The 10,755-nt window shown below is 39.5% G+C and overlaps 1 pseudogene; it reads left to right on the top strand.

Moving 5' to 3' along the window:
* The first annotated feature begins 220 nt into the window (after positions 1-220).
* Positions 221-9,999, top strand: LOC119890858 (annotated as a pseudogene).
* The last annotated feature ends 756 nt before the right edge of the window (positions 10,000-10,755 follow it).

Below are 10,755 nucleotides of genomic sequence, written 5' to 3'. Positions count from 1 at the left end.
GGGCATATTTAATGAGTACCTCATTTGAAGTATTTACATTTGCATATATAAATATTTAATGTGCATATATAACAATTGAATACATTAAAAATTGTAATTAAAAAAATCTTTAATTTATGTTTACTGTCAGCTTGTAAAGTATTATTGTGATATTACAAATTTTTTTTTGGGGGGGGGACTTGACTGATGTGAATATTTTTGCTATATTGCTGTAATATTTATATAATATTTATCCTGCTAAAACTTCAGTTGCACACAGTTGTATTTGCTGTGGTTCTGCTTATTAGATATTGTATTTCAAGAGTGTTGTTTCCATCACACCAGCGCTGCAAGCTGTTGTTGGATCCCAACGCAAAACTGGGTTCGTAATTTGAGACTTATGACTTATGTGGATTTGGGAACAAGATCTGACACTGGAAAACCAAACCAATCACCAGAAGTTGCCATTCTCCCTTTTCTACGGTGAGTCCCCTGCTATTATCATTAAACAAGATAACTTCTAATCACTTTGTTAAAGAACCTGTGGGAAATGTCCTACTTTGCCCATCAGCAGTAGAGAAATACCTCCACAGTGGCAGCCAGATAGCTGTGCCTGTCCAAAAATACTGGAATTAGGCTGAAAGCAACATTTTTAAAAAGATTCTTTTTTATCAACACAATAAATCATTTTACTATAAATAAGACAGTGCTCTATTTTCATTTTACAATAAGAAAATACACATTTTTACTTGGATTGTATTCCACGCTATGTTTACAAACAAAAACATGCCGTCATCCATACCAAGCCATAATTTGGAAAATGCTATAATCATGTAAAAATTAGTGGATTTATACTCATTATTTTCATTGAAAATTAAGGCTGTTAAATTTATTTGACTACCTGCCTAGTTTGGGGGAAAACATGACAATCTAAAAAAGCCGAAAAGTAAATTCATTTGCACAATTTTTCTGTTGGGTAGAAATGAGGATATATATAAGACAAAAGAACAACGATTATATGGCTACAACAAAATGCAACAAACCGACATTTGAACAGGATTAAAACGGGTTCAATTAAAAATCACGTTTCGATATTGTGAAAAGAATTTGGTTCTCAAATGATAAGGGAATGAATGGACGCAGGTTGTAGATCCTTGTTGTAATAAATTGTAATTAGGCAAAAATATAATAATCAGATAGTTTATTTTTTAAGCAGACAGAGTTTTTTCGCCACGGTGCATGCTCCGTATTTCCCCTGAAGAATGCAGGTTGATTGTGCCAGGATTTGAGGAGTTTAAAGACACGTTAACGGCTAAATCTAACATTGTGGTGGCCGACAAAGCCAAGAAGGCTTGTTGGCATCACATGGAGTAAATTTGTAATTATCTTCACAGTGTTCTTATTGTAGGCTAATTCTCTAATAGGCCCATGTATTTTATGGACTCTTCTTTTATATCATTATATCGTAATATCATGAAGATGTAAACGTACAACTGCACATTATGCTCATTGTAATAAAAGAATTGGAGCCAGGGGAGAGGGATTAAAGATTTAAGTGGTAGATTTATAAGAAACTAAATCACAAATCAAAGTTAAAAACTTGAATATTTCCTGAAATTTATTCTTACTTCTATGAGAGAAACTCTCTGAAAATGATGGGGTTTTTTTTTTACACTTTGCAAGGCTGCAACATCACACACACATCTGCCGTGTATTATGCATGCAGTGGAAAGTTATTTTAGACTTCACAATCAGATTTAGCAGCGAGGAAATACTCATGAGTTCAACACTGTTCCTATTATCATGCCGTGATAGCCAGATATTATTGCTGGCGGGCAGTTTTGGCGAGGATACATTATCCCAAATTCATCATATATAACCTAATCACCTATTTTTTAAATATAATTTCTACATCTACCTAAAGAAACCTCATTCTTGACTGGCCACTCTCTGCTGTTTCAGCAGAGACACCTTTTGTGCTGTTACAGCCACCGTAGCTGTCCTAAGAGAGCGTTGCATGGATTAAATTTGTGCTAAGACAAGAAAACAAGAATGAGTCCAAACCAGTAATAACTGAATTAAGCTGATCATGTAAATAAACAAGGCTGAATAAAGGAGACATAGAACAAAACCCTTGAAAAAAGAAATCAGGTCATCAACAGCCAGCAGTAAAAAAAAAAAAGAAGAGATAAAACGTGACACAAGATGAGAAGTTGGAGAACAATTCCTAATTAAACTTTAACAATTAAAAATTGTTGTTCTCAAACATACTTTCTACTGATAAACCAGATAATATGAAGGCTAACAGAAAACAGGACAATCACAAATTACTGAGTGACTGTGGTATATCTAGACAATTATGGTATTACTTAACTAGAATGTTTTGACTACTCACAATTGCAATTACAAATAACTTGTACTCATTTTAAAACTCAAAGAGGGAACAACTACTTCAAAGGATTAACTGAACAAGTTAAGCAAATAATTTAAAGATGTAACTAACTACTTTTCTATCAGTTAATGCTGTAGAGGTCACACTTTTTTGTCATGAATAGGGCACTGTGACTCCATGAAGACAATTTGAGACTGAACCCACTATTTTTTTTTTTACACATTTCAATAAATAGTTATTCACATATCTGAAATTTGGATTAAAAGTAACAGTATATTCTGTACACAATTATTTAAACAGTTTTCACATTTGCAGGTTGGTTACACTGGATTTTTAAAACTGTGGAAGGGAAGAACCGAGGCTGGTTCATATGTGTGATTGTTTCACAACAGCACTCAGGACTGCTGTAGACTCTTACTAACTTGTGTTAATGTGTCTGTTCAAGAGTTCCTCAGAACTGCCCACGGACATACAAGCTGATGTCCTTTGATCCTGATGGTGACAAAGTTCGATGCAGATATGGAAATATCATAGGTACTGAGTGCAGCTCGTGCAACCAACCTTCAGGCTTCGACTTGGATCAGGTTTGTTGAAAAATCAATTTCCCAATACATTGTACAACACTGGATTGATGCTTTGCCTCCCTTAACTACTAAATGTTCACATTGTCAGGGCTCTTGCACATTACACTACCGATACTCTTATGCCGACGCCAGAGCGTATGGATTTGAGTTGGTGGTGGAGGACTTCCCACAAGGGCGCATCTCTCTGGCCTACACTGATGGATCCAGATCCTCCAGGGATCCACTGAGAAAGAGACAAGCTACAACCGCAGCACCAACCACAATCCCTACAACAGCAGAACTGACCTATGACCCATGGTGGTGGTTTTTTTCCACAACAACCCCAACCACAACCACTGAAGTAACCACAGGACAAATTACAACAACAGAACCGACCTATGACCCATGGTGGTGGTTTTTTTCCACAACAACCCCAACCACAACCACTGAAGCAACCACAGGACAAATTACAACAACAGAACCGACCTATGACCCATGGTGGTGGTTTTTTTCCACAACAACCCCAACCCCAACCACTGAAGCAACCACAGGACAAATTACAACAACAGAACCGACCTATGACCCATGGTGGTGGTTTTTTTCCACAACAACCCCAACCCCAACCACTGAAGTAACCACAGGACAAATTACAACAGCAGAACCGACCGATTACCCATGGTGGTGGTTTTTTCCCACAACAACCCCAACCCCAACCACTGAAGTAACCACAGGACAAATTACAACAGCAGAACCGACCGATTACCCATGGTGGTGGTTTTTTCCCACAACAACCCCAACCCCAACCACTGAAGTAACCACAGGACAAATTACAACAGCAGAACCGACCGATTACCCATGGTGGTGGTTTTTTCCCACAACAACCCCAGTAACAACTACAATCGCAGAACCGACATATGACCCATGGTGGTGGTTTGGTTCAACAACAACCCCAACCACTGCAACCACAGGACAAATTACAACAGCAGAACCGACATATGACCCATGGGAGTGGTTTTTTTCCACAACAACCCCAACCACTGAAGCAACTACCACTCTGCGATACACTAGCAGCAGGACACACCTGCACTCCACCACTCCTCCTCTCAGTAAACTACCATTGCAATTCTCTGTACTTGGTAAGTTGGGTTTTTCTACATTTTAGTGAGCCTCAATCACATTGAGCAAGAACGTGCAGCTTCACAGTCCTCACTGGGTTGAAACCTTCATGCAGGACCTCTAGCCACACCTTCATTTGTGACATTACACATGGATTGAAATACAGGCATCCAGGCACCCCCAAAAAGTTTGACCAGAAACCCACCATGAAGATCTGTCCTGTGAAAATGTGAAAATGAAAGTTTTTCCAAAAAATCAGCTCTTCATGAATGAATAAAAACTGTCCTGTTTTTTCCCACATTTGATCCAATGGGGTTTCAAAAGCTTTATTTAGCCTGTAAACAATTCATCAACTTCTGACAATGTTTTGATCATTACATGTGGTTTTCCTTCTATTTCACCACACACTGCCACAAATAAAACTGAGGTTAGGAATGAACATACTTGTTTAGTGGCGTCAGTTTAGTCAACACTTGGTGTGACATCTCTGGATGCATAGGTGTGGCCAGAGTGCAAAAGGTTAAAAGTTCTGATCCAGTGGCAGGTATTGATAGTTTATTTATCTTTTTTATACTCCAGTGGACCCACCTGCTCCTTCATGTCAGGAGGGACTCTTCTTGCCAAAGTTTGTGAACCCAACACCTGAAAATGGAGCACACATCCAAGCAGAGGTCAACAAAGAGGTGGAGATCAGAGTCAAAGCACAAGCTGCATATGCAACGTAAGTGAGAACCAGCGTGATCAGTGTGGCAGGATAACATTCTCATGATTTCAACAAGGTAGATAAACCCAGCAGTAACGAGGAAATCTCTGGTTTCTGTTTTGTTTTCATACAGAATACGTGATATCATCATCAGTGGGCCACTGAATATCCAAAAGCACAGGACCACACATGATGAGTTTGTCATTAGGTGGACGCCAACTCCAGATGACCTGGGAGCTCATTACCCCATCTGCTTTGCTGTTGAGTCAGTGACAGGGTGAGCCTTGGGTTCATTTCCTTTATGACAGAATTAGTATGTGTGTGTGGATACCTTAATTTATCTTTCTACACACTTTTCAGTCTTTTTCGAGACTGCTGGGAGGGTTAGGAAAATAGACTTCGTTTATGAATACAAGGTCAAGGACGTTAACAAATCAAATATATTTAAATTAACTTTTGTCAGTTTGACTGTAATTTGGATTCAAAACAATTTGATTTTCACAATGACATATCAGCTTAATGAATGAGTTAAAAGTGTTAAGTCCGTGTTCACTGATGCCTTTCAGGGCTGACATCTATCAGTCTGAGATGAGGTGTGTTCTGGTGGACATTGTGGCGACGCAAGGTGAGTCTGAAGCTGATGATACATGGGGAAACTTTTTGTAGCGCAGAATGTGATGGTGTGTGTTTTCACCAAATATAATGTAAGCTAGTGCATTTCATTCCTCATAAAACATTTGCAAAGCCCATTTTTAAAGTATTTAAAATCTGTTACATATTTTTTACATCCATATTTACTAGCTAGCAATCTTTTTTCTGTCTTTGTCGGCGCATTGCTGCATGTTTGGTCCATTACTGCCGCTTGTAGATCAGTGCAATAGTGTAACAGCATTATGACCAAGTATCACCACACCCGTGTGAATGCATGTGTACAAGTGCAAGTCATCTCGTCCCAGAAAGAACTCTATAGCGCTACTAGAGGTTTTACAGGGAACCTTTAAAGCTGCATTTAGCAATTTTTGACCAGCAGAGGGCAGAAATACTTAAAAACACAATGCTGATATTAATGCAGGTTTTATCACAATAGTTTTTATAAGAAATACACAGTTTTGAGCAAAGTATTTAGTAAATCATTTAAATATATGTTTTGCTCTAGTTGTAGCCAATGTGATCTGCAGTCAGTCCACAATGACAGTAGAGGTTGAGAAATCTTCATTCTCTGGACTCAATGAGGATCATTTGCGGCTCAGTGACCCCACCAACACCGTCTGCAGCCTCCGCACACACTCCAACAGCACTCACATCATCGCTGTCATCCCCCTCAATGCTTGCGGCACTCAGATCGAGGTGAGGCAGGGTGATTAGTTTTATTGCCCACTGTGCTCTTCTCTCAGTTACTGGTGTAGATTTTCCTTTTCATTCGCAGTGTGAGGACTGAATCCATAACCTTTTCCTCCACAGGAAGATGATGACAACCTCATTTTTAAGAATGAAATCACCGCGGTCGACAACACAGAAGACCTGATCACCAGGAAACACCTGCTGGAAGTTCAGTTCTACTGCCAGTACCCCAAACGGGGGAACGTGACACTTGGCTACACAGCACACAGGAAAGTATCACAGTGTGGGAGAAAGGCTTTGGTGCTTTCACTTACCAGTTTGAGTTCTTTCCTGATAACCAATTCCAAACCATGATTGATCCAAATTCATACCCTCTGGAGTACGACGTAGGGAGCAGGATCTACATGCAGATAGATGCCACCTCTTCAGCCAACAACACCGAGCTGTTTGTGGAGTCCTGCAGCGCTGCACCATATGACAACCCAAACTACCGGCCAACCTACTCCATCATTGAAAATGGGTGAGTTCAGCCAACAGAGGACAATACTTTACAAAGTATTTGTAAAGATTTGCTTTTTGCTTGTGTATTGGAGGTTGTAGCTTAATTTACTCAAGAGTGAATTTGATTGGTTGTCTCTCCCCCAGTGTTTGCTAGTATTTCTCCATCCATCTACCTATTTGTAGACAGTGGATAGATACATAGAAATTAAATCTTCCACCTGACTGTTTTTTATCCTTGGAGGCTCACCTACACAATATGACCATCTCAGGATGTAAAAGTTAATGCTTCACTTACTTCATTTTCAGTAGTACCTACACTCCCTTTCTTATCATGTAGGGCTGTCAATCGATAAAAATATTTAATGGTGATTAATCACATGATTGTCCATAGTTAACTTGCGGTTAATGGCAAATTACTTACACATTTTTTTATCTGTTCTAAGAGCCACTTGAAAGGGATATTTTTCAAGCTTTTAATACTCTCATCAACATAATTCATGTTTTTTATGTTTCTGCTTGTTAAGTTAACAGTTCACCTGTTTTAACAGCCAATCAGCTGGTCAAAAGAGTCACAAAGTTATCTTGCACAAAAAACTCTGTTTATAAAGATAAACCTTCAGAAACATTGCAGACTGACACGTTGCACAGAGTTGCAAGTTCAAGTTTTTCAGTTGCGGATCTTTGGTGTGAACCTGCCCATTTCCTGTTTGCCACAGTGTTACTGTTGCAACTCTTCCTGATTTCTCAAATTATGGGGCAGGCCGAGGGTCATAATTACTCAATGCACATGCATTAATTGTCAAAAAAACAATTGTGGCGTTAAAAGAAATTTGCGTTAACTCGTTGTTAACGCATAAACTTTGACAGCCCTAGTAAACACCTTCAATAAAGTAATACCTCTGTGTCTTCAATGGCACCCATTGTAAGGGAAGAGTTACAGAGGCAACATGTCTTATGTTGTTTTTGTTTTCCTTACTAGGTGTAAAGTGGCCTCGACTGTTGAAATCCATTCCTCCACCAACAAGAGACAATTCCGGTTCAGCATGGAGGCCTTCAGGTTCATCGGCTTGCATGACCAGGTGAAGAATTGACTATGTGGTTAGACTGGAGCAAGTGCCAGCAAATGTCTCTGTAATATCTCTAAATGCTGACAAGTTTTATTGTTATCTAATGCACACTTGGACAGATGCGTAGGAATATTAAATAATTTGAAAATAGGTAGGTAGGTTTATTGTCACAATACAACAAGTTTTGTAACTCCCTTCTGCTACATAGCAGACAATATACATTAATAAAGAATCAATTATAAAAAATGGTAACAGAAATAAACTATCATCACTGGAGCAGTGCTGAGGATGAGTTAGAGTTTAAGAGTCTGATAGCTTGGGGGAAAAAGTCTGGTGGTTAGGCAGCAGAAACTTCTATATCTCAGCAGGGTGAACAGGCTGTGGCTGGGTGGGTCCTGTCCTTTAGTATCCTTTGGGCTCTGCGTAGGCACCTCACCTCACCGATATCACTGATGCTCAGGAGATCAGTACCAAAATTCAAATTCTAATTAGCTTTATTGGCATGAATGTATAGCAACAATATTGCCTAAGCTGTACCAATGATCTTCTGAGCAGGTTTAATCACCCACTGCAGAGCCCTCCGGTCCTGGGGCCGTGCACATGCCAGTTTCCAGTCAGTGGCGTGGGAATATGGCCTTCTTAAGCTTCCTCAAGAAATACACTTGTTTCTGAGCTTTCTTGACCAGCGTGGAGATGTGAGATGACCATGTCAGGTTCTCTGTGATGTTTATTCCCAGGAACCTGAAACTGTTCACCTGCTCCACCTCAGCTCCACTGATGTAGACAGGAGTGTGTGTCTTTATCTCCTTCTTCCTGAAATCAACCATCAGCTCCTTAGTTTTGCTGACATTGAGCAGTAGGTTGTTCTCTGAGCACCACTCTACAAGATTATGAATTTCCTCCTGATATGAAGTCTCATCCTAATCTGGCCGATGATGTTGGTGTCGTCCGCAAACTTCACAACAGAGTTCTCTTCATGTTGGGGGATGCAGTCGTGGGTGTACAGCGTGAACAGGAGGGGGCTGAGCACACAGCTCTGGGGGGCTGTTGAGCACTCGAGTGGAGATGATGTGTCCGCCAATCCGAACTGACTGGGGTGGGACTCTGGGGAAGTCCAATATCCAGTTGCAGAGTGTGAGATTTGTGTTGAATGCTGAGCTGAAATCAACAAACAGCATTCTGATGTAGGTGTTGAGTAAAGTTGACAGTCAGCGCTAACGTTATTAGAGATATTAGCCATATACATTTACTCATTTGGCACACACTTTTATCCAAAACGACTTTACATTCAGGTTAGAGCGATGGGGGAGGATCCGATTTTTTGTTTGATGTTATGATGAATAGATTGCTTGAACCAGAAGTGGTAGGAAAAGTTTCCAAAGACAGTTTCAAACACATTACTCCACTCCATTTTTCCACTGGAAACGGTAGGTCTGCTGACACAATGTGTCCTGTTGTATTCAGGTTTACATCAGCTGTTCAGTCCTGATGTGTGAAGCAGGGGACCCCGACACCAGGTGCTCGAAGGGATGCATCAACTCCACATCTCGAGTTGGTCACCACCATGACCACAGAAAGAGAGAGGCGGTCACCCAGAGTTTAAGGCACTTTGTTTCCCAGGGTCCCCTGCGCTTAACGAGATCAGCAGAGAGCACCGGAAGCCCAGGTAAAGTACAGGGGGGGTTTATAACAGCACATGTGCATTGTTTGAGTGCCAGTTAGACTTCAGACAGGATCGAACTCAAATTGTGCTTCTCTTTTCTCCAGTGATGAAGCTGAATCTGAACCTGGTCTTCATCGCTGGTTGTCTTCTTGCAGCTGTTGGCATGATCAGTGCATTGGTTTTGTACAAAGCCAAAATGTCGAGAGTCAAATACCAACCTTTGCCTGCATTTGAAAATTAAGTGAGCTACTTGTGCAGAATGCCAATTCTGTATTAATTACATTCAAATATATAAAGCTATTTTGATTATCAGATATTGCATATTCATGTATCAAAGTACGTGCACATGTTACATTAACATCTTTAGAAATGACTACAGCTGTATGTGCCAGTGCACAAACTCTTATATTAAACAAAAATGAGCATGATCAAGTTGTACTGCAGCTGTTGGTTTGCTTGTGGTGGTTTCAGCTGTGGGATCCCATGTAGCTTTGCAACTGTTATTAAGTATAAAAGCATGATTTAAAAGAAGTTTCTTGATTGATTGATTGTATTCCTCTCTAATCATAATCATTCTTTAATCAAAAATGAAAATGCTATAATCAAAATCCCTTTATGGCTACTCTGTTATGATACACTTGTTTAATGGATCAATAAAAACATTTATTCTCTTACGTACATGTTTGCTTTGTTCACTTTAAGTCACTTCCTCTCCTTTTTGAGGACTTTCCTGTTGCTGAAGCTCATCATGTTTCGTAACCTGTGCAGTAACCACCAGAATGATCACGACTGCAATGATCCATTATGTAACAGAAGGTTGTAAACTATAAGAGTAGACAACAAAACCGTCACATTTATAAGTATTTCTGTCTAAATAGGAACACTAACTTTATAAACCATCATTAATATTTTTAAATCAGTTATTTGACAGATGGGCAGCTGGTGTAAAGACCTCAGAACTGGACTGATATGATCCACATTTTTGGAGAGAGGTGAGGACTATGAATTCAAATTCCTTATTAAAACACAGCCAGGTAAAACTAGTTCTACTACATGCTTTAAACTTTCAGTAGGTAAAACAATTAATTTAGTTTTTGCAGCTTAATAAAAGACAAGGTCCAATGCTAACAAAGTTTCTGGAAGGAAAGGTTACTGCAGATTTCATCCACTAGATGGTGCCATAGCCTTTGTAATGTGCTACAAATACACTAGAATATAAGCAGAAATTTTGAACTATCTTCAAGTGCTGTAGTTAATTTGCACCAACTTTCAATTTGCAGATTATATATAATATTAACTGAACAAAACATAATACAAACTTGTTCATAACATTGTATTGTTATATATAGAATTGTATATATAGAATAGGCCTTGTGCTGCTGTTTAACCATTTGATGTGTATGTGGGCTTGGCGGTGTGTTTGGTTTGTG

The sequence above is a fragment of the Micropterus salmoides genome, unplaced genomic scaffold, assembly GCF_014851395.1.
Source record: "Micropterus salmoides isolate LMB-PRFRI ecotype aquatic unplaced genomic scaffold, ASM1485139v1 Ms_hic_scaffold_6, whole genome shotgun sequence".
In the NCBI taxonomy this organism is placed as follows: Eukaryota; Metazoa; Chordata; class Actinopteri; order Centrarchiformes; family Centrarchidae; genus Micropterus; species Micropterus salmoides.
Note: the sequence above shows the minus strand (reverse complement) of the source record. Positions and strands in the feature narration are given on the sequence as shown.